We start from the raw sequence: 27,873 nt of genomic DNA, 5'->3' as shown, positions 1-27,873 counted from the left end.
GATGGACATATCGCATGACCAATGGTGGGAGACTGTAGTTGTGAGATCATGAAAAACTTTCCATTGCATTGGCTGGGTGAGGGGGTTCTCACTACCCAAGACAAAGTCTGCACAGGATAGTGTTGCAAATTCCAAGACAAATTACACATTGGCTGGTATGGGATGCCGTTCCATCGCTGTCGTTGGGTCAAAATTTGGAACTCCCTCCCTAACAGCACTGTGGGTGTACCTACACCACATGGGCTACAGCTCACCACCACCTTCTCAAGGGCAATTAGGAGTGGGCAATAAATGCTGGCCTAGCCAGCAATGCTCACTATCCTTGAAAGAACAAAAAAGCTAACATAGTGGTGTGTGCTGCCTGTAGCTGTCACTGTTCCTAGCTGCCTGTCTCCTTCAAACATCACCCAATCTCCACCCACCAGTGCTTATGTATTTAAGCAAGGGCTTTCAGAATATGAACGCTGTGCTAATATTTCTAGTAATCACGCTGAAGTAGCTACTTTTCTTGAGTCCAGGCAATTTCAACAGCAGGCTAATCAACTGTGAAGGCAGCATAGTCAAACCCAACCTCCACAACAAATCTCCTAGCTTTCAAAATTTACTGCATGCAATATAAATTTTCTTTCACAGCCCCACGACTTTGGCTTCATTGTTGTAGCAACAGTGAAGCTACTGGTGTCTGAGCAGACTGGAGTTGAGAACGAATCAATTATCCTAGCGATCACAAGGACATAAGAAATAGGAAAAGGAGTAGACCATTCGGCCCCTCGAGCCTGCTCCGCCATTCAATAAGATCATGGCTGATCCTCTTGTGTTTCGATTTCCACATCACTCCCATCTAACCCCGATAACCTTAGATTCCCTTGCCTAACAACAATCTATCTACCTCGGCCTTAAAAATATTCAATGTCCCGCCTCCACCGCCTTCTGAGGTAGAGAATTCCAAAGTCACACAACCCTCAGGGAAGAATTTTTTCCTCACCTCTGTCCTAAAAGGGCGACCCCTAATTTTAAAACAGTACCCCCTAGCTCTGGACTCACCCACAAGAGGAAACATCCTTTCAACATCCACCTTGTCAAGGCTGTTCATGATCTTGTACACTTCAACCAAGGAGTAGGATGCGCCATTAATTTCCTTTCTCACATGCAACTGGATGTAGAGACAGGAGGAGGCTATTCAACCCCTTGAGTGTATTTGCCATTCAATTAGACCACCTGCACCTTAACTCCATTTACTTGCCCTGGTTCCATAGCCTTACCTGACAAAGCAATTATTCTCAGTTTTGAAATGTTCATTTGGCCCTCCCCTCAGCAGCAGCAGCTTTTTGGGAGGAGAGATCATCCATTGCTGCCCCAACTGGGATTGGCAAAACTTGAGCACAGATCAAATCACAGCTGGGATCTTCCTGGGTTACAGGGCTCAGTAGCCTGTCATCAGACAGCGCAATACACCCACCCTCTCAATGCTGGCAAATTAGAATGCCGATTTCAAGGTTCCTTTAGCTGCTTGCATTCCTGCTGCACACGTTGGTCAGATTCTCGGGCCATCAGAATCTCCCTGGAACAGTTTGGAAGGAGTAATTTGACAAGGAAGTATCACTGAACGGCATGACACTAGGAAATTCTGAGGAACAAAGGGACCTTGGTGTGTGTGTCCATAGATTTCTGAAGGCAGAGGGTATGTTAATGGGGTGGTGAAAAAGGTGTATGGGACACTTGCCTTTATCAGTTGAGGCATAGATTACAAAAGTAGGGAGGTCATGTTGGAGTTGTATAGAACCTTGGTGAGGCCACAGCTGGAGTATTGTGCACAGTTCTGGTCACCACATTATAGGAAGGATGTGATTGCACTGGAGAGGGTGCAGAGGTGATTCACCAGGATGTTGCTTGGGATGAAACATTTAAGTTATGAAGAGAGATTGGATAGACTTGGGTTGTTTTTGTTGGAGCAGGGAAGACTGAGGGGCGACCTGATCGAGGTGTACAGGATTATGAAGGGCATGGGCAGGGTGGATAGGGAGCAGCTGTTCCCCTTAGTTGAAGAGTCAGTCACAAGGGGGCATAAGTTCAAGATGAGTGGCAGGAGGTTTAGGGGGGATGTGAAGAAAAACTTTTTTACCCAGAGGGTGGTGACGGTCTGGAATGCGCTGCCTGGGAGGGTGGTGGAGGCGGGTTGCCTCACATCCTTTAAAAAGTGCCTGGATGAGTACTTGGCACGTCATAACATTCAAGGCTATGGGCCAAGTGCTGGTAAATGGGATTAGGCAGGTAGGTCAGGTGCTTCTCACGTGTCGGTGCAGACTCGATGGGCTGACAGGCCTCTTCTGCACTGTATGATTCTGTGAATTGTCTCCCAGGAGTTGACCCTGTTACACCTGGGCTCAGCTATTCCAGTGGCCAAACCCGTGCACCAAGGATCCAAGATTCTGCCACTAGAATAATGAAACTGGATAGCGCGGTGTAAAGGCCTGGAACAGGCCTCCCAGAATCCAACCTCAACCAGCGTCAATATAAAAGCAGCTTCTGTCCTTCTGAGAACTTCAAAGTCAAACAGAATCATTTTGGGGCCATTTCATAGAGCAAAATAATCTGCTCTTAGAAAAAAAACATTTCTTGGTTCTGCCTTTTGGTTACACTGTCTAACCACCTGTATCTTTCCAACACTACAGGATGCTTTTAAACAATAAATTACAGATCTTTAACTTACAACATTTGGTTCACATTCGATTTACGTCAAATTTGCATCTAGTTTGCTGACACAATCAGTATCAGGAGCACATCCAAACTTGTTCTTTTTCTGCTATTTAATGTTCTGAAGCAGATTTTTATCATTACAGATGGAAAATAGACCAAACCTTCACCACAACCTTAAAGCAAATCCCAGATAAGCTTAGTTGAAACTGGGAGAACAAATTGCCACCATTTTATGAGCTCAGAACAAACTTCAGACTCTAGGGCACTTCAACCCACACAAAGAACTGTTACAAAAAGGCAATTCATTCTGTGCAGAACAATGCTGAGGGGAACAATGTTTTCTATGGTGTCACACTGCAACCTACACTGCTGCCTTTTCATACTTAACTGGAGAAAAATGTCTCCCAAACTCTGACACCCCCCCCCAAAGGCTTTTATTTCTAAAACCAGCTCCTTCCAGAAGGTTTCTGAAGGTGTACTTTGGTGAACACACACTGTGTATTTAAAACAAAATCACCTATGCATCTTGCAACAATTCACTAGAAATCAGATCTGCTTCCTCGGCTACTGAAAGAAAGCATTAAGCGTAAAATCTTAAAGAAAAAAGGATCTCCATCCGTGGTGTTGGTAACCCTGACGCCCTGTTGATTTAAGCGCAGTATTCCCCTGAGCTGAGAGTTTGGGAGATTCCTGGCAGTAATGCCTAGGGAAGGGCCGCAGTGACAATACAAGTGAGGCAATAAACACTAGTCACACAAACGTGTTTCATCGAAAGGTTAAGCATTTCACACAGACAGAAATTCAAATCCTGGCTAGTTTGCGTACTTTTTTTTTGGACATTAGGCAATATTTAGCCAGCCACATTCACAAGGACAAGGACACCGGGCGTTTACGTGAACCATGACCTTCATCAGGATAAAGGAGACAGCCAACAATCATCACTATAGGGCACCTCACATTAAGTCAATGACAATCACTTTTACCTTTTACCAAATGTTAAGGTCAGAAGCAGCAACAACATGACAAAAATACAAGACAAGATTTTACAATGCATCAAAACTTTAACAAGTTAAACCAGTAAATAATGGTCACATCAAGGTACACATCAGAAAATTGTTGTTAGGACACAATTTCAATCTAAGAAGAAGAAAGCAGCACTCAAAATGAAAACATTTGAGCCTTAAAGAAGCAACCTTTAAGCTATCATCTCTCAACAGCTCAGCTCCTGCACAATGTGCTTTCACTGAACTGTCCAAAGAGAAAACAGATGGGTTCTTCATGGGCAAAGACACTGTGGGACACAAAGTTAACAGAAGCTTTCAACGACAGCTAACTTGAGAACCAATATCGACCTACCTCCAATAAATGGTGAGGGCTTTTTTTTTCAATGGAATTCCACACACTGATTCCAGTGTCTTTCACACAACTAAAGCTGTGTGTGCACAGCAAGCTGAGCCTCAGGCTCTCTGTCAGATTACACATCAAAGCACTGAAGAATTATTTATGAAGTCTTGCTTCCTTTTCTTATAAAGCACCTCCACCATCCTCCATCTCTCTCCCCCTCTCCACAGTCACAGATTCAAAGTTGCTGCTGCTGCTACTGTAGAGCATAAAGTTCCAAGAGGCACTGCTCTGACGTAAGATCTGCTGCTTCCCGGCCACACCCCAGTGTGGGCACTGAGGAACCCAGTCAGAGCTGCACATCTGACCAGCAATCACTATAAATCTATTAGCATGTCACTAAATGTACTCAAACCATACCTCACCATTCCACAAGCAATTAGGGCCCTGCCTGTTCTGATAAAACCAATAAAGATTGGCACCCACAGGAAGAAGGCTTCACAAGTGTACCCCCACCACCCCCTAACACACACACACATTTAAAGAGGCACCACAAATGTAATTTAAATATAAGGACTAATTAATAAAAGAAGGGCTACAGGGCTAGAGCAGAGCAATGGGACAGGCTGTATTGCAAGTTGCATGGACTCATTGGCCTCTTTCTGTGCCCTTATGACTATTTTAAAATTTATTCTTTCAAGATCAACATTTGTTGCCCGTCCCTAATTGCCCTTGAACTGAGTGGCTTGCTGGGTCATTGCAGAAGGCAATTAAGAGTCAACCACATTGCTGTGGGTCTGGAGACACACATAGACCAGACCCACATGTGGTTGATGGCAGATTTCATTCCCTAAAGGGCATTAGTGAATCAGACAGAATCAATGATAACTGTCATGGTCACTGTCACAGAGTAGCTTTATATTCCAGATTTATTAATTGAATTTAAATTCCATCAGCTGTCATGGTGGGATTTGAACCCATGTCCCCAGAACATTAGCCTGGGCTTTGGGATTACCAATCCAGTGAGATTACCACTATGCCACTGTCTCCCTTAATGACTCAGTATTAACTGCCTATTTCAGCATCTACATTGTGGAGAATGTTTCTCCCCTCTGCTACTTGCATTTTGCCTTTTTGTATCTTGACCACTTTAAACAAATAGAGTGGTCAAAAATGAAGAACACTGTGCCAAGTTAGACAATACAAACCAAATGATGTAATATTGTCCAGAACCATTGAATGATGCAGCACAGTTCAAGGCTAATCAGCCCATCAAGTCTGCATCATCTCGTCTCATCCCACTCTCGTTACCAGTAATTCCTGCTTCCTGAACATTTACCACGTGAAGTACTGAGTCATGCAGATCAGAAAAATCCCAGGTTCAATTCCCAGTTTGGAATGTGTTATCAATTTGAGTTAAAGCATCAACTTGGTTACAACTGCCCCTGAGCAGAACCAGCTGGGGACATGTGATACCTTAAACATTACAATCTTGACTGTCGTTGCTGATCAATCACTAGAGGAGGTAGAGGCTTGTGGAAACCACACTGATGGCCTGTTTGCACTTAAGAGTAGGGGATGTGGGAAAGGTGGGAAGAGAGGCAAACAATGCTGGCAGTAGCTGCTGACATGAGATACCATTGCAGCAAATGTGGTATAATGGGAGCCAGAACTGAGTCAAGGTCCAGAGCCTTTGAGAAACAGTGAATTGACATTCATTTTCCCCAGTCAATCACACAGTTCTAGCAGAGCACCATTTCGAGACACTGTCTCTGTGTATTCTTTCCAATAGAGCAAACAGGAAAATGACTGCATTGAAGATAATATCAGTTGTAGCGCTTAACCACTCAACACCGTCAATAGAGCAAAATAGCAAAATAATAATTCAGTGATCTTGTTAGTGATAATGAGCATTGGGACTCTCAGGATGTTTCTATAAATGCTATTGCTACATAAAAACATAAGAAATAGGAGCAGGAGTAGGCTATTCAGCCCCTCAAGCCTGCTCCACCATTCCAGAATGTCGTGGCTGCTCTGATTGTGGCCTTAACTCCACTTTCCTGCCTGCCCCCCATAACCCTCAACTCCCTTGTCAATCAAAAATCTGTATAGCTCAGCCTTTACTATGTTCAATGACCCAACCTCCACTGTTTGCTGGGGTGAGAATTCCAGAGACTACTGACCCTCTGAGAAAAGAACTTCCTCCTCATCGAAGAACATAAGAAATAGGAGCAGGTATAGGCCATTCAGCCCTTTGTGTCCACTACATCATTCAATGAGATCATGGCTGATCTTCTATTTTTTTTAATTCATCCACAGGATGTGGGCTTTGCTGGCTGGGCCAGCATTTACTGCCCATCTCTAGTTGCCTTGAGAAGGTGGTGGTGAGCTGCCTTCTTGAACCGCTGCAGTCCCTGTGGTATAGGTACACCCACAGTGCTGTTAGGGAGGGAGTTTCAGGATTTTGACCCAGTGACAGTGAAGGAACGGCGATATATTTCCAAAATAGGATAGTGAGTGACTTGGAGGGGAGCTTCCAGGTGGTGGTGTTCCCATCTATCATTCTGCCGTCTTTCTAGATGGTAGTAGTTGTGGGTTTGAAAGGTGCTGTTGAAGGAGCCTTGGTGAGTTCCTGCAATGCATCTTGTAGATGGTACAGACTGCTGCCACTGTGCATCAGTGGTGGAGGGAGTGAATGTTTGTGGATATGGTGCCAATCAAGTGGGCTGCTTTGTCTTGGATGGTGTTGAGCTTCTTGAGTGTTGTTGGAGCTGCACTCATCCAGGCAAGTGGGAAGTATTCCATCCTGACTTGTGCCTTGTAGATGGTGGACAGTCTTTGGGGAGTCAGGAGTTACTCGTCGCAGGATTCCTAGCCTCTGACCTGCTCTTGTAGCCACAGTATTTATATGGCTAGTCCAGTTCAGTTTCTGGTCAATGGTAGCCCCCAAGATGTTGATAGTGGGGGATTCAATGATGGTAATGCCAATGAATGTCAAGGGGTGATGTTTGGATTCTCTCTGGTTGGAGATGGTCATTGCCTGGCACATGTGTGGCGTGAATGTTACGTGCCACTTGTCAGTCCAGCCTGGATGTTGTCCAGGTCTTGTTGCATTTGGACATGGACTGCTTCAGTATCTGCAGAGTCATCATTGGTGCTGAACACAAATCATCAGCGAACTTCCCCACTCTGACCTTATGATGGAAGGAAGGTCATTGATGAAGCAGCTGAAGATGGTTGGGCCAAGGACACTACCCTGAGGAACTGTATTTTCAATGCCATTTTCCTGCACTATCCCTGTGTCCCTTGACGTTTTTAATATGTAGAAATCTATCGCTCTCAGTCTTGAGCATACTCAACAACTGAGCTTCCACAGCCCTCTGGAAGAACTCTCTGTCTCAAATGGGAGACCCCTTATTTTGAAACTGTGTCCCCTTGTTCTAGATTCCCTCATGAGAGAAAACAATCTCTCAGCATCCACCCTGCCAAGTCCCCTCAGCATCTTATATATTTCAGACAAGTTGTCTCTTACTCTTCTAAATTCCAGTGAACACAAACCTAGCCTGTCCAGCCATTCCTCACAAGGCTACCCACCCATTCCAGGTACTAACCTAGTAACACTTCTCTGAACTACTTCCAGTGCACTTACATCTCTCCTTAAATAGAGACCAATACTGTACACGTGCTCCAAATGTGGCTTTACCGATGCCCTGTATAACTACAGCATAACCTTCCTACTCTTGCATTCAATTACCCTCGCATTAAACGATAACATTCTATTTGTTTTGCATAATACCTGTTTTACCTGCATACTGACCTTTTGTGATTCATGCACTAGGACACCCAGATCCCTCTGCGTCTCAGAGCTCAGTTGAGCTTGTAACATGCCTCATTTACACTCAGTCGAACGACATACATTCGTATGCAGGAACCAGTTAACTGCAAACAAAAGGGGTATGTTCAATCCTTGCACCTTTTTAGCTGAGAAGGTGGTACTGAGCTGCAGAAGTCCATGTGGTGTAGGTATGCCTACATGCTGCTAGGAAGGGACTTCCAGGATTCCGACCCAGCAACAGTGAAGGAACGACAATATAGTTCCAAGTCAGGATGGTGTGTTGCTTGGAGGGGAACTTGAAGGTGGCGGTGTTCCCACCTGTCTGCCGCCCTTGTCCTTCTAGGCGATGGTGCTCACAGATTTGCTAGTCAAAAAAGCCTTGGTGAGGTGCTGCAGTGCGTCTTGTATGTGACACACACTGCCGCCATTGTGCATTGGTGGTAGAGGGAATAAATATTTAAGGTAGTGGATGGGGTGCCAATCAATTGATTTGCTTTATCCTGGATTGTGTTAAGCTTCTTGAGTGTTGTTGGAGCTGCACTCATCCATCACGCTCCTGATTTGAGCCTCATAAGAATCGTGGACAGACTTTGGGGAGTTAGATGAGTTACCTTCAGCAAAGTTCCCAACCTCTGACTTGCTCTAGAAGCCACAGTATTTATGTGGCTGGCCAGTTCAGTGCCTGGTCAATGGTAATCCCCCCCAAGATGTTGATGGTGGGAAATTTAGTAATAGTAATGCCACCTAATGGGGAGATGCTTAGATTCTGTTTTGCTGGAGATAGCCATTGCCTGGCACTTGTGTGGCACGAATGTTAAGAATGGCACGAAGCCTGAATGTTGTCCAGTTCTTACTACATATGGACATGGACCGCTTCAGTATCTGAGGAATCGCAAACATCACTGAACATTGTGCAACCATCAGCAAAAATCCCCGCTTCTGACCTTATAGCAGAAGGAAGGTGAAGATGGCTGGATCTTAGACACTACCCTGAGGAACTCCTGCAGTGATGTCCTGGGACTGAGACAATTGACCAACAACGACAAACATCTTCCTTAGTGCAAGGCATGACTCCAACTTCAGTTTTGCTAGGGCTTCTTGATGCCACACTTGGGCAGTTACTTTAATCCCACATCTTGAATTCAGCTCTTTTCTCCATGTTTGAACCAAGGCTGTAAAGAGGTCTGGAGTCACGTGGTCCTGGCAGAACCTGAACTGAGCAGAGATGAGCAAGTTATTGCTGAGTAAGTGCTGCATGATAGCACTGTTGATGACACCTTCCAACATTTTGCTGATGATTGAGAACAGGCTGATACGACAGTAATGGAGCAGACTGGATTGGTCTTGCTTCTTGTGGACAGGACAGACCTGGGCAATTGTCCACATTAATCAGGTCAATGCCAGTGTAGTAGCTGTACTGGAACAGCTTGGCTATGGGCACGGTTATACAGTTGGTCTCACATTATGACAGCGACTACACTTCAAAAGTACTTCATCAATTGTAAAGTGCTTTGGGACATTCTGAAGTAGTGAAAGGCACTACAGAAATGCAAGTCTCACTTTCTTTCCCTCTGCAGCAACACCTCAGGTAAGTGAGAGAAGCTGCGTCAAACCCAGTCAAACAGTTTCAGAAATTCTTCATGCCTTTCCTTAGCACATGTGGAAGTTTTAAAGACTCTCGCCATTTCTGTCAAACAGCTGGCATCCTTCCTCAACCCGCTGACTTACTGATGTAAACGCATACAGAGCAAAACAGCCCGGCTGGAGGTAGGGGCACTACAATCAATCAATCTCAGTAGGCATCTGTCCCCTCGCCCGAGTAGAAACATAAGTCAGTCAATCACTTCCTGGCTCCAGATCATCATCCAAACACCTCTACTGGAAAGTGTGTACACTCGGATACCGGCTGAGAACAGCCATACCATTGCGACACAGCAAATCAGAAGTTGAAACATGAGCACTAGGTGATGGACAGTTGCCACTGTCCAAGAGAACAGTCACTGAGAAGAGAAGAGGGGCATGTTTTTTGTTTTGCAGAGTTTGATATCCATTTTCTGAGCTGCTTGTGCTCACCCCTGTGATGCCAGTCTGCTTAGACATACATTCGCCAAACTCCTAGGAAATTCAGCACTCCACCTGAGTAAAATTCAATTCTTCCTGCTAATGGTTGCACAATGTTCAGCAGTATTTGTGATTCCTCAGGGTAATGCTCTGGGGACCTGTGTACAAATCCCACCATAGCACAGGGTGAAATTTGAATTCAATGAAAATCTGGAATTAAAAGTCTAATAATGACCACGGAACCATTGCCGATTGTGGTAAAAACCCAATTGGTTCACTAATGTCCTTTAGGGAAGGAAATCTGCCAACCTTACCTGGTCTGGCCTACATTTGACTCCAGACCCTTCCTGGATATTTCTAACAATCAGAATGCACTCAATTCATCCTCAAACAATTTTGAAAATGTTCTTTGGCTTTCTTTAAAGAAAAATCTCCACAGTATTTTCAATCAAACCAGGCTATTGTGGACCGACTTTTGAAAAATTCATGTATGGGGTGTGGGTGTTGCCAGTTAGGCCAACATTTACTGTCCACCCCAATTGCCCTTGTTCAGAGGGTATTGCTGTGGGTCTGGAGTCAAATGTAGGCCAGACCAGGTAAGGGCTGCAAATTTTCTTCCCTAAAGGACATTAGTGAACCAGGTGGGTTTTTACAAAAATCTGCAATGATTTCATGGTCATCATCAGACTTCTAATTCTAGATTTTTATTGAATTCAAATTTCACCCTCTGCCATGGTGGGATTTGAACCCAGGTTCTCCAGAAACTCAGAGATAAAAACAAAAAAACTGCGGATGCTGGAAATCCAAAACAAAAACAGAATTACCTGGAAAACCTCAGCAGGTCTGGCAGCATCGGCGGAGAAGAAAAGAGTTGACGTTGACTCAAAACGTCAACTCTTTTCTTCTCCGCCGATGCTGCCAGACCTGCTGAGTTTTTCCAGGTAATTCTGTTTTTGTTTCCCCAGAAACTCCCCTGAGTCTCTGGAACACCAGTCCAGTGACAATCCCACTATGCCACCACCGGCCCTTACTCAAGCCCTAGCATTATCCTGGGGCCTAAAGTACTGGGCAGCATGGTAGGTTTTGTTTGAAAGTTTAATCATGTCCAAATCATGCCTATGGCTTGAAATCCCAAAGTGCGTCATGGCCGATAATGAATGTTTTGAAGTGTAGTCACTTTTGTGCCATTGGTAAACGTACAAAGAACCTGGGAAAATCTTATTTGGTTGAGATCTGGGGCTGAATTATATTTCTTGGTGGGGTGAGGGAGGCAGAACAGAAACCAACTGCTCTGCTCACTCCCACTCCTGCCCCACCACCTCAGCTCATCCCATCAAGCAGATGGTCAATTGAACAAAGAAAAGTACAAAGAAAAGTACAGGAACAGGCCCTTCAGCCCTCCAAGCCTGCGCCGATTATATTGCCTGTCAAACTAAAACATTTTGCACTTGCGGAGTCTGTATCCCTCTATTCCCACCCTATTAGTAGCTGTCCAGCAGGAAGGAGGCCAATCAGAGGTGCAAGAGTGGGAGCGGGGAAACCACACCCAATTGGAAGGCTAGACCGGGACGTCATGTGACAGAGGGGTTATGCTGAGAACATGAAGTCGATCACGGCCAGAATTGTAGAGGGCCCCGGTCTCAAAACCAGCCTTTATTTTGTATTGACGGCTCAAAAGAGATGTTAAAAAATGTCATATAAAAAAATGCCACCTCCCCCAGCAAGTTCTGCTGGTACATTCAACAATAGTCCTGGCGGCAGACCATTTCCTTCTGCCGTTTTGCCTAGGGTTGCCAACTGTGGTTGAATGTATTCCTGGAGATTTCATCACATGATTTGCCCCCATGCTCCAGCCATTAATCAGCCAACACATCATCCTTGTGACTCACTGCCTTCTTAAGCCAATTGGAAAGTAAAAGGATTCATTACCCAATTGGATGATGCTTGACTGTCACCCTAGCAACATTTGCACCCCCCCTCCCATTTTTAATATTTTTATATCTGGTGAAGAGAAACATTCAAGGAAAATGACAAAAAAATGTTTTTTTTAAATTTCCAAATGATTCTTCTCCAAGATGGCACACAGCAGCGTCCTGGAGATTGATCTTTAATTCCTACAGACTCCAGGCTGATCCTGGAGGGTTGACAACCCTACTTGTCCGGCCTCTTCATAGCTGCTGTAAACACTCCCACCACGCCCCCCTAACTTTTGCATGCCCGACCTGAAAAGGGCAGCAGGCGACAAAAAAATGGCGGGCACTCGGGATCGTCCACGAGCCCAGTAGCTTGTTAATCAGTCATTTCAAAATGACTGCCGAATTGTGCGCCTGCTCGCCTTCCACAATGTGTGAGGCTGGCATGGTGACATTGTGTTGCTGACACATCACCAACCCCTATTTTCCATTCATGTTGGGGGTGGGGGGCATCTGCCCGATTTACGGCTGTAAAATACAGCTCCTGATCGGAACTCCAGTTGTTTACGTGTTATGTATGGAATTGCATAACATGTGCAACACAGAAACAGGGCCATTATTATTATTATTATTATCATCATCAGACAGTAGGATTTCCAAACTCTTGGTGAAGACTGCAGGGTGCAATTATCAGTCTAGCAGACACTCCTGGGTGAACCTCTGGTCACACCTACATTGTCAGGATTGGAATTCAAACTCTAAAGGGAAACTGAAGTGGAATCTGGTGAAGCTGTAAGCCCTTCATTCAACACTTAACTTATTTTTTATTCCATTCTTTTGCTGAGATCTTGTGGGCTATTTTGTCCCATTTCGATCTCAGCAGATAACATTTCCTAAGCTAAAGTCCACAGTATAACACAAAAGCCCCAACAGTAGAGGGGTGTAGCCAAGCAGCGCAGACACCCCATATTAAACTTGTGCAACAAGCGATGTTTGATTCTGGTCAGAGATGCAGAAAGTCCTGTTCAGGTTGAGTTCCTTATACACAGGACTATTGAGAACAGAATTACTCAACTTTTATTTATGTAGCGCCTTTAACACTAAAATCTCCCAAGGCAGTTCACAAACAAAAACTGAGACCGAGCTACATAAGGAGATAAGGCAGGTGACCAAAAGCGTCATGAAAATGGAAGCTTATAAGCAGGATCTTAAAGAAGGAGCAACAGGTAGAGAGGGAATTCCGGGGTTTGGGGCCTGGGCAGCTGAAGGCTCTACTGTCAATGACGGTGGTGGTGGGGAGGGTGGAAAGGAAATCAAGGACGTTCACCCTTCTGAGTTTGCGAGGGATTCATGTGGGAGAACTGCTCGTCATCAGTTGCAATCCTTCTAATGTGAAAGTGCCCTTTCAGTTCTATTCTCTGTTCTCCCATGTATAAAGAACGGAACCTGAACAGGGCTGATGATAAAGAAATAGTGGCTTTCCGAATCTCCAACCAGAATCAAACGCCTCTCGTTGCACAAGTTTAATGTATGGTGTCCATACAGCTTGGCTACGCCCCTCTACTGTTGGGCGTTTTGTGTTGCATAGTGGAGCACAGCTAGGGAGCAGTTCAGGGGTGAATGTTCATTTGCTCAATCGTTCTAAAACATCAAAGAATTATTTGAAAGTAATAAAAACAAAAAAACTGCGGATGCTGAAAATCCAAAACAAAAACAGAATTACCTGGAAAAACTCAGCAGGTCTGGCAGCATCGGCGGAGAAGAAAAGAGTTGACGTTTCGAGTCCTCATGACCCTTCGACAGAACTTGCGTTCGACTCCAAGAAAGAGTTGAAATATAAGCTGGTTTAAGGTGTGTGTGTGGGGGGGCGGAGAGATAGAGAGACAAAGAGGTGGAGCGGGGGGGGCGGGGGTGTGGTTGTAGGGACAAACAAGCAGTGATAGAAGCAGCTCATCAAAAGATGTCAACGACAATAGTACAATAGAACACATAGGTGTTAAAATTAAAGTTGGTGATATTATCTAAACGAATGTGCTAATTAAGAATGGATAGTAGGGCACTCAAGGTATAGCTCTAGTGGGGTTTTTTTTTTATTTATATAATGGAAATAGGTGGGAAAAGGAAAATCTTTATAATTTATTGGGAAAAAAAAGGGGAGGGGGAAACAGAAAGGGGGTGGGGATGGGGGAGGGAGCTTACGACCTAAAGTTGTTGAATTCAATATTCAGTCCGGAAGGCTGTAAAGTCCCTAGTCGGAAGATGAGGTGTTGTTCCTCCAGTTTGCGTTGGGCTTCACTGGAACAATGCAGCAAGCCAAGGACAGACATGTGGGCAAGAGAGCAGGGTGGAGTGTTGAAATGGCAAGCGACAGGGAGGTTTGGGTCATTCTTGCGGACAGACCGCAGGTGTTCTGCAAAGCGGTCGCCCAGTTTACGTTTGGTCTCTCCAATGTAGAGGAGACCACATTGGGAGCAACGAATGCAGTAGACTAAGTTGGGGGAAATGCAAGTGAAATGCTGCTTCACTTGAAAGGAGTGTTTGGGTCCTTGGACGGTGAGGAGAGAGGAAGTGAAGGGGCAGGTGTTGCATCTTTTGCGTGGGCATGAGGTGGTGCCATAGGAGGGGGTTGAGGAGTAGGGGGTGATGGAGGAGTGGACCAGGGTGTCCCGGAGGGAGCGATCCCTACGGAATGCCGATAAGGGGGGTGAAGGGAAGATGTGTTTGGTGGTGGCATCATGCTGGAGTTGGCAGAAATGGCGGAGGATGATCCTTTGAATGCGGAGGCTGGTGGGGTGATAAGTGAGGACAAGGGGGACCCTATCATGTTTCTGGGAGGGAGGAGAAGGCGTGAGGGCGGATGCGCGGGAGATGGGCCGGGCACGGTTGAGGGCCCTGTCAACGACTGTGGGTGGAAAACCTCGGTTAAGGAAGAAGGAGGACATGTCAGAGGAACTGTTTTTGAATGTAGCATCATCGGAACAGATGCGACGGAGGCGAAGGAACTGAGAGAATGGGATGGAGTCCTTACAGGAAGCGGGGTGTGAGGAGCTGTGGTCGAGATAGCTGTGGGAGTCGGTGGGTTTGTAATGGATATTGGTGGACAGTCTATCACCAGAGATTGAGACAGAGAGGTCAAGGAAGGGAAGGGAAGTGTCAGAGATGGACCACGTGAAAATGATGGAGGGGTGGAGATTGGAAGCAAAATTAATAAATTTTTCCAAGTCCTGACGAGAGCATGAAGCGGCACCGAAGTAATCATCGATGTACCGGAGAAAGAGTTGTGGAAGGGGGCCGGAGTAGGACTGCAACAAGGAATGTTCCACATACCCCATAAAGAGACAGGCATAGCTGGGGCCCATGCAGGTACCCATAGCCATACCTTTTATTTGGAGGAAGTGAGAGGAGTTGAAGGAGAAGTTGTTCAGTGTGAGAACAAGTTCAGCCAGACGGAGGAGAGTAGTGGTGGATGGGGATTGTTCGGGCCTCTGTTCGAGGAAGAAGCTAAGGGCCCTCAGACCATCCTGGTGGGGGATGGAGGTGTAGAGGGATTGGACGTCCATGGTGAAGAGGAAGCGGTTGGGGCCAGGGAACTGGAAATCGTTGATGTGACGTAAGGTGTCAGAGGAATCACGGATGTAGGTGGGAAGGGACTGGACAAGGGGAGAGAGAAGGGAGTCAAGATAACGAGAAATGAGTTCTGTGGGGCAGGAACAAGCTGAGACGATCGGTCTACCGGGGCAGTTCTGTTTGTGGATTTTGGGTAGGAGATAGAAGCGGGCCGTCCGAGGTTGGGAGACTATCAGGTTGGAAGCTGTGGGAGGGAGATCCCCAGAGGAGATGAGGTCAGTGACAGTCCTGGAAACAATGGCTTGATATTCAGTGGTGGGGTCATGGTCCAGGGAGAGGTAGGAGGAAGTGTCTGCGAGTTGACGCTCAGCCTCCGCGAGGTAGAGGTCAGTGCGCCAGACAACAACAGCACCACCCTTGTCAGCGGGTTTGATGACAATGTCAGGGTTGGACCTGAGAGAATGGAGTGCAGTAAGTTCAGAGAGAGACAGGTTAGAATGGGTGAGAGGAGCAGAGAAATTGAGACGACTAATGTCGCGCCGACAGTTCTCAATGAAAAGATCAAGAGAAGGTAAGAATCCAGAGGGAGGGGTCCAGGTGGAGGGAGAATATTGGAGATGGGTAAAAGGATCCGTTGAACTGGGAGAGGACTCCTGCCCAAAGAAGTGAGCCCGGAGACGAAGACGGCGGAAGAAGAGTTCAGCATCATGCCGAGCCCGAAATTCATTGAGGTGAGGGCGTAAGGGTATGAAATTAAGTCCTTTGCTGAGCACTGAACGTTCAGCATCGGAGAGGGGAAGGTCAGGGGGTATAGTGAATACACGGCTGGGGTTGGGATTGGAAGAAAGGGTGGGGACGGAGGAACAGGCAGGGGTGGAGGGTCCTAGATGGGTGTTGGTGTCAATGAGTTGTTGCAGCTTGCATTCCTTAGCACTTGAGAGAAAGAGAAAAAGTTTCTTGTTGAGGCGTCGGATGAGCCGAAGGATAAAATGAAACTGGGGGCACGCGCAGCTTTGAAAAAGGGTACGGCGGTGCTGCTGGAGGGAGAGGTCGAGTGTGTTCATATGGCGGCGCATGGCACTGAGTGTGGATTTCAGAATGTGACGGGAACAGCAGTCCGAGAAACGTTTTATGTCCCGGAGATACCTGTAATCCTGGGTGGGTTCGAAGCATGAGGGGTGGAATTTCAGTTGAAATCCACGTGGGGTAAGTCGGAGACGGAGACAGTCACTGAGAAAGGAGATATGGCTGTGAAAGCGGGTTTTAGTAAACACCTTGTCAAACACTAGGAGGGAAATGGAAAGCAAGGAAGGTGAGCAAGACAACAGAGAGATACGGAAATCTTGTCGCAGAGAGGAACAGAACTTCTTCAAGGAGGTAGGCATTTCTTGAAGAGCAGTGGCAGTCAATTAAACACAGAGATAAAAACAAAAAAACTGCGGATGCTGAAAATCCAAAACAAAAACAGAATTACCTGGAAAAACTCAGCAGGTCTGGCAGCATCGGCGGAGAAGAAAAGAGTTGACGTTTCGAGTCCTCATGACCCTTCGACAGAACTTGCGTTCGACTCCAAGAAAGAGTTGAAATATAAGCTGGTTTAAGGTGTGTGTGTGGGGGGGCGGAGAGATAGAGAGACAAAGAGGTGGAGCGGGGGGGCGGGGGTGTGGTTGTAGGGACAAACAAGCAGTGATAGAAGCAGCTCATCAAAAGATGTCAACGACAATAGTACAATAGAACACATAGGTGTTAAAATTAAAGTTGGTGATATTATCTAAACGAATGTGCTAATTAAGAATGGATGGTAGGGCACTCAAGGTATAGCTCTAGTGGGGTTTTTTTTTTATTTATATAATGGAAATAGGTGGGAAAAGGAAAATCTTTATAATTTATTGGGAAAAAAAAAGGGGAGGGGGAAACAGAAAGGGGGTGGGGATGGGGGAGGGAGCTTACGACCTAAAGTTGTTGAATTCAATATTCAGTCCGGAAGGCTGTAAAGTCCCTAGTCGGAAGATGAGGTGTTGTTCCTCCAGTTTGCGTTGGGCTTCACTGGAACAATGCAGCAAGCCAAGGACAGACATGTGGGCAAGAGAGCAGGGTGGAGTGTTGAAATGGCAAGCGACAGGGAGGTTTGGGTCATTCTTGCGGACAGACCGCAGGTGTTCTGCAAAGCGGTCGCCCAGTTTACGTTTGGTCTCTCCAATGTAGAGGAGACCACATTGGGAGCAACGAATGCAGTAGACTAAGTTGGGGGAAATGCAAGTGAAATGCTGCTTCACTTGAAAGGAGTGTTTGGGTCCTTGGACGGTGAGGAGAGAGGAAGTGAAGGGGCAGGTGTTGCATCTTTTGCGTGGGCATGAGGTGGTGCCATAGGAGGGGGTTGAGGAGTAGGGGGTGATGGAGGAGTGGACCAGGGTGTCCCGGAGGGAGCGATCCCTACGGAATGCCGATAAGGGGGGTGAAGGGAAGATGTGTTTGGTGGTGGCATCATGCTGGAGTTGGCAGAAATGGCGGAGGATGATCCTTTGAATGCGGAGGCTGGTGGGGTGATAAGTGAGGACAAGGGGGACCCTATCATGTTTCTGGGAGGGAGGAGAAGGCGTGAGGGCGGATGCGCGGGAGATGGGCCGGGCACGGTTGAGGGCCCTGTCAACGACCGTGGGTGGAAAACCTCGGTTAAGGAAGAAGGAGGACATGTCAGAGGAACTGTTTTTGAATGTAGCATCATCGGAACAGATGCGACGGAGGCGAAGGAACTGAGAGAATGGGATGGAGTCCTTACAGGAAGCGGGGTGTGAGGAGCTGTGGTCGAGATAGCTGTGGGAGTCGGTGGGTTTGTAATGGATATTGGTGGACTGTCTATCACCAGAGATTGAGACAGAGAGGTCAAGGAAGGGAAGGGAAGTGTCAGAGATGGACCACGTGAAAATGATGGAGGGGTGGAGATTGGAAGCAAAATTAATAAATTTTTCCAAGTCCTGACGAGAGCATGAAGCGGCACCGAAGTAATCATCGATGTACCGGAGAAAGAGTTGTGGAAGGGGGCCGGAGTAGGACTGCAACAAGGAATGTTCCACATACCCCATAAAGAGACAGGCATAGCTGGGGCCCATGCAGGTACCCATAGCCATACCTTTTATTTGGAGGAAGTGAGAGGAGTTGAAGGAGAAGTTGTTCAGTGTGAGAACAAGTTCAGCCAGACGGAGGAGAGTAGTGGTGGATGGGGATTGTTCGGGCCTCTGTTCGAGGAAGAAGCTAAGGGCCCTCAGACCATCCTGGTGGGGGATGGAGGTGTAGAGGGATTGGACGTCCATGGTGAAGAGGAAGCGGTTGGGGCCAGGGAACTGGAAATCGTTGATGTGACGTAAGGTGTCAGAGGAATCACGGATGTAGGTGGGAAGGGACTGGACAAGGGGAGAGAGAAGGGAATCAAGATAACGAGAAATGAGTTCTGTGGGGCAGGAACAAGCTGAGACGATCGGTCTACCGGGGCAGTTCTGTTTGTGGATTTTGGGTAGGAGATAGAAGCGGGCCGTCCGAGGTTGGGAGACTATCAGGTTGGAAGCTGTGGGAGGGAGATCCCCAGAGGAGATGAGGTCAGTGACAGTCCTGGAAACAATGGCTTGATATTCAGTGGTGGGGTCATGGTCCAGGGAGAGGTAGGAGGAAGTGTCTGCGAGTTGACGCTCAGCCTCCGCGAGGTAGAGGTCAGTGCGCCAGACAACAACAGCACCACCCTTGTCAGCGGGTTTGATGACAATGTCAGGGTTGGACCTGAGAGAATGGAGTGCAGTAAGTTCAGAGAGAGACAGGTTAGAATGGGTGAGAGGAGCAGAGAAATTGAGACGACTAATGTCGCGCCGACAGTTCTCAATGAAAAGATCAAGAGAAGGTAAGAATCCAGAGGGAGGGGTCCAGGTGGAGGGAGAATATTGGAGATGGGTAAAAGGATCCGTTGAACTGGGAGAGGACTCCTGCCCAAAGAAGTGAGCCCGGAGACGAAGACGGCGGAAGAAGAGTTCAGCATCAAGCCGAGCCCGAAATTCATTGAGGTGAGGGCGTAAGGGTATGAAATTAAGTCCTTTGCTGAGCACTGAACGTTCAGCATCGGAGAGGGGAAGGTCAGGGGGTATAGTGAATACACGGCTGGGGTTGGGATTGGAAGAAAGGGTGGGGACGGAGGAACAGGCAGGGGTGGAGGGTCCTAGATGGGTGTTGGTGTCAATGAGTTGTTGCAGCTTGCATTCCTTAGCACTTGAGAGAAAGAGAAAAAGTTTCTTGTTGAGGCGTCGGATGAGCCGAAGGATAAAATGAAACTGGGGGCACGCGCAGCTTTGAAAAAGGGTACGGCGGTGCTGCTGGAGGGAGAGGTCGAGTGTGTTCATATGGCGGCGCATGGCACTGAGTGTGGATTTCAGAATGTGACGGGAACAGCAGTCCGAGAAACGTTTTATGTCCCGGAGATACCTGTAATCCTGGGTGGGTTCGAAGCATGAGGGGTGGAATTTCAGTTGAAATCCACGTGGGGTAAGTCGGAGACGGAGACAGTCACTGAGAAAGGAGATATGGCTGTGAAAGCGGGTTTTAGTAAACACCTTGTCAAACACTAGGAGGGAAATGGAAAGCAAGGAAGGTGAGCAAGACAACAGAGAGATACGGAAATCTTGTCGCAGAGAGGAACAGAACTTCTTCAAGGAGGTAGGCATTTCTTGAAGAGCAGTGGCAGTCAATTAAACACAGAGATAAAAACAAAAAAACTGCGGATGCTGAAAATCCAAAACAAAAACAGAATTACCTGGAAAAACTCAGCAGGTCTGGCAGCATCGGCGGAGAAGAAAAGAGTTGACGTTTCGAGTCCTCATGACCCTTCGACAGAACTTGCGTTCGACTCCAAGAAAGAGTTGAAATATAAGCTGGTTTAAGGTGTGTGTGTGGGGGGGCGGAGAGATAGAGAGACAAAGGTGGAGCGGGGGGGCGGGGGTGTGGTTGTAGGGACAAACAAGCAGTGATAGAAGCAGCTCATCAAAAGATGTCAACGACAATAGTACAATAGAACACATAGGTGTTAAAATTAAAGTTGGTGATATTATCTAAACGAATGTGCTAATTAAGAATGGATGGTAGGGCACTCAAGGTATAGCTCTAGTGGGGTTTTTTTTTTATTTATATAATGGAAATAGGTGGGAAAAGGAAAATCTTTATAATTTATTGGGAAAAAAAAAGGGGAGGGGGAAACAGAAAGGGGGTGGGGATGGGGGAGGGAGCTTACGACCTAAAGTTGTTGAATTCAATATTCAGTCCGGAAGGCTGTAAAGTCCCTAGTCGGAAGATGAGGTGTTGTTCCTCCAGTTTGCGTTGGGCTTCACTGGAACAATGCAGCAAGCCAAGGACAGACATGTGGGCAAGAGAGCAGGGTGGAGTGTTGAAATGGCAAGCGACAGGGAGGTTTGGGTCATTCTTGCGGACAGACCGCAGGTGTTCTGCAAAGCGGTCGCCCAGTTTACGTTTGGTCTCTCCAATGTAGAGGAGACCACATTGGGAGCAACGAATGCAGTAGACTAAGTTGGGGGAAATGCAAGTGAAATGCTGCTTCACTTGAAAGGAGTGTTTGGGTCCTTGGACGGTGAGGAGAGAGGAAGTGAAGGGGCAGGTGTTGCATCTTTTGCGTGGGCATGGGGTGGTGCCATAGGAGGGGGTTGAGGAGTAGGGGGTGATGGAGGAGTGGACCAGGGTGTCCCGGAGGGAGCGATCCCTACGGAATGCCGATAAGGGGGGTGAAGGGAAGATGTGTTTGGTGGTGGCATCATGCTGGAGTTGGCGGAAATGGCGGAGGATGATCCTTTGAATGCGGAGGCTGGTGGGGTGATAAGTGAGGACAAGGGGGACCCTATCATGTTTCTGGGAGGGAGGAGAAGGCGTGAGGGCGGATGCGCGGGAGATGGGCCGGACACGGTTGAGGGCCCTGTCAACGACCGTGGGTGGAAAACCTCGGTTAAGGAAGAAGGAGGACATGTCAGAGGAACTGTTTTTGAATGTAGCATCATCGGAACAGATGCGACGGAGGCGAAGGAACTGAGAGAATGGGATGGAGTCCTTACAGGAAGCGGGGTGTGAGGAGCTGTAGTCGAGATAGCTGTGGGAGTCGGTGGGTTTGTAATATTTGAAAGTAAAGTTACTGTGTGGCTGCATCATATTAGTGTGACATTATCTAACAAGATTGAGAAAATGTGAAACATTATTAAAAATGGAGCCCCTTTCCAGGATGTTTATGTCTTTCCCATAAAGGCACTGCTGGCTTTTCAATCTGATGGGAGACCAGGAGGGGGGGCTGCAGATTTTCTGGCTATTTTCACCCCTGACCCTTGATGAAAAGGCATTAGGAAATGTAGATAGGAGTGAAAAAAAGAGATGCTGTCAACAGGTGCTTCACGATGAGTTGATGCCAAGTTTGGTTTCAAAAGCCCGACGGCTATGGGAGGAATGAAAGCCCGAGGGAGAGAAGTATTTCCACAGCTTTGAGGTCTGAGAAAAAAATAAATACTTAATGTAGGAGACATTGGGGTGTCTTGATGTCGACACAATAAGATTGCAGGAAGGATGTCTTACTGCAGCTTTACAGGGCCATGGAGAGAGCACACCTGGAGTATTGTGTGCAGTTTTGGTCTCCTTACTTAAGAAAGGAAATACTTGCCATAGAGGGATTTCAGCATAGGTTCACCAGACTGATTCCTGGGATGGCAGGATTGTCGTATGACGAGAGATTGGATCGGCTAGGCCTGTATTCACTGGAGTTTAGAAGAATGAGAGGGGATCTCATTGAAACATATAATACACTGACAGGGATGGACAGACTGGATGCAGGGATGACGTTTCTTCTGGCTGGGGGTGGGTGTGGGGTGGGGGGGTGGTCTAGAACAAGGGGTCACAGTCTGAGGGTATGGGGTAGACTATTTAAGACTGAGATGAGGAGAAACTTCTTCACTTAGAGGGTGGTGAATCTATGGAATTCTCTACCACAGAAGGTTGTGGAGGCAAAGTCACTGAATATACTTAAGAAGGAAATAGATAAATTCCTGGACTCTAGAGGCATCAAGGCGTCTGAGGAGAGCTCAGGAGTATAGTGTTCAGATAGAGGATCAGCCATTTTCATACTGAATGGCGGAGCAGGCTTGAAGCGCCGATTGGCCTACTCCTGCTCCTAGTTTCTATGTTCCTAAGGAGGAGGAGGAGGACTATATAGGATGGGATATTTGGAGTTTAAGAGGAACAGGAAAGAGAAGTTCAATGGAGCATTGCGCACAACAAGAATGCACATTTACACCATGCAGTACAGCTGGGGAACTGTTAGCTGCAGATATCAGAACAAGACAAAGTAGTCTCACTGCAAATGGTCAGGAATTTGCTTGGAAATGCTCCCAATCCTACGTAGAAACCTCAGGGACATCATGGAATTCCATCATTAGTATATGCATGAGGTCAAATGTCTGTTTTAGGGGGTTGTGTGAAAAACGGTCCAATTTTCCAGTCAGATGTTTTTCAGGCATTTTCGTGGTGCAACATTGGGTCTTGTTGGCACCATGTTTTATGTCTGTGTTGGATTCTTGGTTGCTAGTTTAGCTGGACGTTGAATCTGGGTTGCACGCTTGTGTCAGGATGATCGAGTCGTACCATAGACTTAGCAGCTCAGTAGACGGTTGAACACATACGTGTGTAAAACACACTATTTATTTAAAAAAGGAACTCAGTGGTACACTTGTGTACTTACAACTAAAACACTGGCTCTACATTACAGATTCTTACTCTAGCCTACTCCTACTGACTACAGACTACTAAGACCAGCCCTCACTACTCTGTCATTGGATAATAAGATTATGTGATCTTCTATTATAACATTCTTCTTAAAGGTACATTCCACATCAGATTACTACATTCCTCCCCCTTTACTCAGAAATATAATTTACAGTTACAATTTTTCACAAAATATCAAATTGTTTACACAGATAAAATAGTCGCCCAACCTCGGACGGCCCGCTTCTATCTCCTACCCAAAATCCACAAACAGAACTGCCCCGGTAGACCGATCGTCTCAGCTTGTTCCTGCCCCACAGAACTCATTTCTCGTTATCTTGACTCCCTTCTCTCTCCCCTTGTCCAGTCCCTTCCCACCTACATCCGTGATTCCTCTGACACCTTACGTCACATCAACAATTTCCAGTTCCCTGGCCCCAACCGCTTACTCTTCACCATGGACGTCCAATCCCTCTACACCTCCATCCCCCACCAGGATGGTCTGAGGGCCCTTAGCTTCTTCCTCGAACAGAGGCCCGAACAATCCCCATCCACCACTACTCTCCTCCGTCTGGACGAACTTGTTCTCACACTGAACAATTTCTCCTTCAACTCCTCTCACTTCCTCCAAATAAAAGGTGTGGCTATGGGTACCCGCATGGGCCCCAGCTATGCCTGTCTCTTTATGGGGTATGTGGAACATTCCTTGTTGCAGTCCTACTCCGGCTCCCTTCCACAACTCTTTCTCCGGTACATCGATGATTACTTCGGTGCCGCTTCATGCTCTCGTCAGGACTTGGAAAAATTTATTAATTTTGCTTCCAATCTCCACCCCTCCATCATTTTCACGTGGTCCATCTCTGACACTTCCCTTCCCTTCCTTGACCTTTCTGTCTCAATCTCTGGTGATAGACTGTCCACCAATATCCATTACAAACCCACCGACTCCCACAGCTATCTCGACTACAGCTCCTCACACCCCGCTTCCTGTAAGGACTCCATCCCATTCTCTCAGTTCCTTCGCCTCCATCGCATCTGTTCCGATGATGCTACATTCAAAAACAGTTCCTCTGACATGTCCTCCTTCTTCCTTAACCGAGGTTTTCCACCCACGGTCGTTGACAGGGCCCTCAACCGTGTCCGGCCCATCTCCCGCACATCCGCCCTCACGCCTTCTCCTCCCTCCCAGAAACATGATAGGGTCCCCCTTGTCCTCACTTATCACCCCACCAGCCTCCGCATTCAAAGGATCATCCTCCGCCATTTCCGCCAACTCCAGCATGATGCCACCACCAAACACATCTTCCCTTCACCCCCCTTATCGGCATTCCGTAGGGATCGCTGGTCCACTCCTCCATCACCCCCTACTCCTCAACCCCCTCCTATGGCACCACCCCATGCCCACGCAAAAAATGCAATAACTGCCCCTTCACTTCCTCTCTCCTCACCGTCCAAGGACCCAAACACTCCTTTCAAGTGAAGCAGCATTTCACTTGCATTTCCCCCAACTTAGTCTACTGCATCCGTTGCTCCCAATGTGGTCTCCTCTACATTGGAGAGACCAAACGTAAACTGGGCGACCGCTTTGCAGAACACCTGCGGTCTGTCCGCAAGAATGACCCAAACCTCCCTGTCGCTTGCCATTTCAACACTCCACCCTGCTCTCTTGCCCACATGTCTGTCCTTGGCTTGCTGCATTGTTCCAGTGAAGCCCAACGCAAACTGGAGGAACAACACCTCATCTTCCGACTAGGGACTTTACAGCCTTCTGGACTGAATATTGAATTCAACAACTTTAGGTCATAAGCTCCCTCCCCCATCCCCACCCCCTTTCTGTTTCCCCCTTCCCTTTTTCTTCCAATAAATTATAAAGATTTTCCTTTTCCCACCTATTTCCATTATATATTAAAAAAAAACCCACCTTGAGTGCCCTACCATCCATTCCTAATTAGCACATTCGTTTAGATAATATCACCAACTTTAATTTTAACACCTATGTGTTCTATTGTACTATTGTCGTTGACATCTTTTGATGATCTGCTTCTATCACTGCTTGTTTGTCCCTACAACCACACACCCCCACCACCCCCCTCCACCTCTTTGTCTCTCTATCTCTCCGCCCCCCACACACACACCTTAAACCAGCTTATATTTCAACTCTTTCTTGGACTCGAACGCAAGTTCTGTCGAAGGGTCATGAGGACTCGAAACGTCAACTCTTTTCTTCTCCGCCGATGCTGCCAGACCTGCTGAGTTCTTCCAGGTAATTCTGTTTTTGTTTAAGTAACTTACAAATTCAGTCTTTCTGGGGGTTTCCTTATGCGTGTAGAACGCCTCAGCTCTACAGCTTCAGATATTTTGTCAGGAACCTGCTTTTCTGATGCTGTCCAGGTTCTTCCGAGGGCACCTGCAAATCTGTTTCCTCAACTCTTGCAGGTACAGCCGACCCTTCAGACACATCTGTACTCAGTTGGGTCCTTTCAACAGGAGATGTTGTCGCAGTCGTGAACACTGGAGGAATCATTTCCTGATACTTTGTTTCTCCTATATGATCTATATGTTTCCATTTGATTCAGTCTTCTACTTTCACATGGTAACCATTTAGATTCTTCACAAAAATTTTTCCCATGTACTCTCTCCCCTGCGGTAAACTTTCTGTCATGACTATGCCAATCATGTACAATTTTCTAACTTCCCTGACTCTTTTCGACCTTCTCCCCCTAAATTTGGCATTATTAAGCTCAATCTCGTTCTGAGATGATGATTCATCAACAGGTGTGACACCTATTGCTATGTGAGGGGTGCTTCTATATTGGAAAAGAAAACATGCTAACTTGGTCGCTATGGAGTGTCCAGTTAATTTCTTCATGCCATATTTGAATGTTTGAACTGCTCGCTCAGTCAGTCCATTCAAGAAGGGTGGTATGGTGAAGTTTTTACACGAGTAATACTGTTGAGGCTGATAAACCATTGAAACTCAGCACTCGTAAATGCCTTGCCGCTGTCTGATACAACCACTTCTGGTAGTTGGTTGTTGGTGAAACTTTGTCGTAGTTTATCAATTGTAGCAGAAGATGTTGGTGACTTTTCTTCATATATGTCCATCCATTTTGAGTGAGCATCAACAAGGAGAAACATTGTCTCCATGAAAGGTCCCACAAAGTCAATATGCAATCGTACCCATGGCCTTCCTGGCCACTCCCACAGATGTAACAGAGCTGCTGGAGGTAACTTTAGCACTTGCTAACACTGTATACAACAATGCACTGAATTCTCTATTTCTCATTCATTCTAGGCCGCCATAGGTAGCTGCATGCTATGGTCTTCATTCAGGAAATACCTGAGTGTGCACTATGTAGTTCAGTTAACAATGGCTTTCATCCTTTTAGAGGAACAATCACTCTAGCTCCCCACAATAAGATACCATCCTGGCTGGTTATCTCATCTCTTCTGTGAAAATATAGTTTCATTTCATTAGATTCCTGTTCTTGTGACCAACCGTGAAGAACTTGTTCTCGTACTTTGGATAAGGCTGGGTCTCGACTTGTCCAATCTCTAATCTGTCTTATACATATCAGTGATGGATCTAAGAAGTTCAATAATAAAACAAGTTCTTGAGGAACTGGAACATTCGCGTCAAAGGCAAACGACTAAGCGCATCAGCTCTTGCAAATTGATTTCCAGGCCTGTGGATGAAAGTATACCCATACGCTGCCAGGATCAACGCCCACCTCTGTATTCTTGCTGAGGCTATGGGTGGTATAGCCTTGTCCTCGCTGAACAATCCAAATGAAGGCTTGTGATCCGGAATGATAGTAAAATGACAGTGTGCCTACTGGTGAAATTTCTTGACACCAAGGATGATTGACAAGCACTCTTTTTCTATCTGTGAGTATCCCTTTTCCACTGTGTTGAGTGTTCTTAATACATATCCAATAGGTTGTTCTGAGCCATTTAATGGGAGCTCCCACTCCATAAGGAGATGCATCACATGCCAGAACTAACTCTTCTCTTTGGTCAAAATGTACTAATAGGGTGGATGAGTGTAACAGCTGTTTCACCTTTGCAAAAGCTTCTTTCTGTTGCCAAGACCAACATTGTTTTTTCTTGACTAGAGAATACAAGGGTGCCAATTCTGTCAACAAATTAGGCAAAAAGCATCCATAGTAATTGATCATCCCCAAGAATGATTTTAGTTCGGAGGTGTTCCTTGGTGCTGGTGCCTCTCTAATGGCTCTTGCTTTTTCTTCAACCAGATGGAGGCCCTGTGCATCTACCTAAATAAATTACCTCTTTCTCTTGGAACGTGCGCTTTTCTATTTTTAAACACTCCCAGCTGTGAAAAATGCTTCAAAACTTCTTCCAAGTGCGCTGAATGCTCCTTTTCAGCGAGTCCTGTCACTAGAATGTCATCTAAATAAACTACAACATGAGGCAAGCCCTGCAGTAAATTTTCCATTGTCCTCTGGAATATGGCGCATGCAAAAGATACACCAAAAGGCAGTGAATTTTTTCTTCCTGAGCTGATCTTGGAAAACCAAAGTGCAGTTTTGTAGTAGCTCAGGTAACCCACTGGCTCTCAGTTGGAAGATCTCAGTCCAATCCGATTTAATTTCTTTCAGTCAGTTTCATCCAAGGAGACTTGGCCCCTCACCTGCTACCACCATCAAGGGT

General features: G+C 46.6%; 1 protein-coding gene across 2 annotated transcripts in view; it reads right to left on the bottom strand.

Annotated features, from left to right (window-relative positions):
• bcar3 (BCAR3 adaptor protein, NSP family member) overlaps positions 1 to 27,873 on the bottom strand; it is a 179,788-nt gene that overhangs the window by 81,291 nt on the left and 70,624 nt on the right. Inside the window, exon 1 of one of the 2 annotated variants that reach the window (XM_041208662.1) lies at positions 4,054 to 4,296. The exons of the other annotated variant lie outside the window; for it this stretch is intronic. The gene's annotated coding sequence lies outside the window, so the exon portion shown is untranslated. Of the gene's footprint in view, positions 1 to 4,053; positions 4,297 to 27,873 lie in introns of those variants that run through there. 2 annotated transcript variants of the gene reach the window in all.

The sequence above is a fragment of the Carcharodon carcharias genome, chromosome 16 (genome assembly GCF_017639515.1).
Source record: "Carcharodon carcharias isolate sCarCar2 chromosome 16, sCarCar2.pri, whole genome shotgun sequence".
Lineage (NCBI taxonomy): Eukaryota > Metazoa > Chordata > Chondrichthyes > Lamniformes > Lamnidae > Carcharodon > Carcharodon carcharias.
This window is presented reverse-complemented; position numbering and strand designations above follow the sequence as displayed.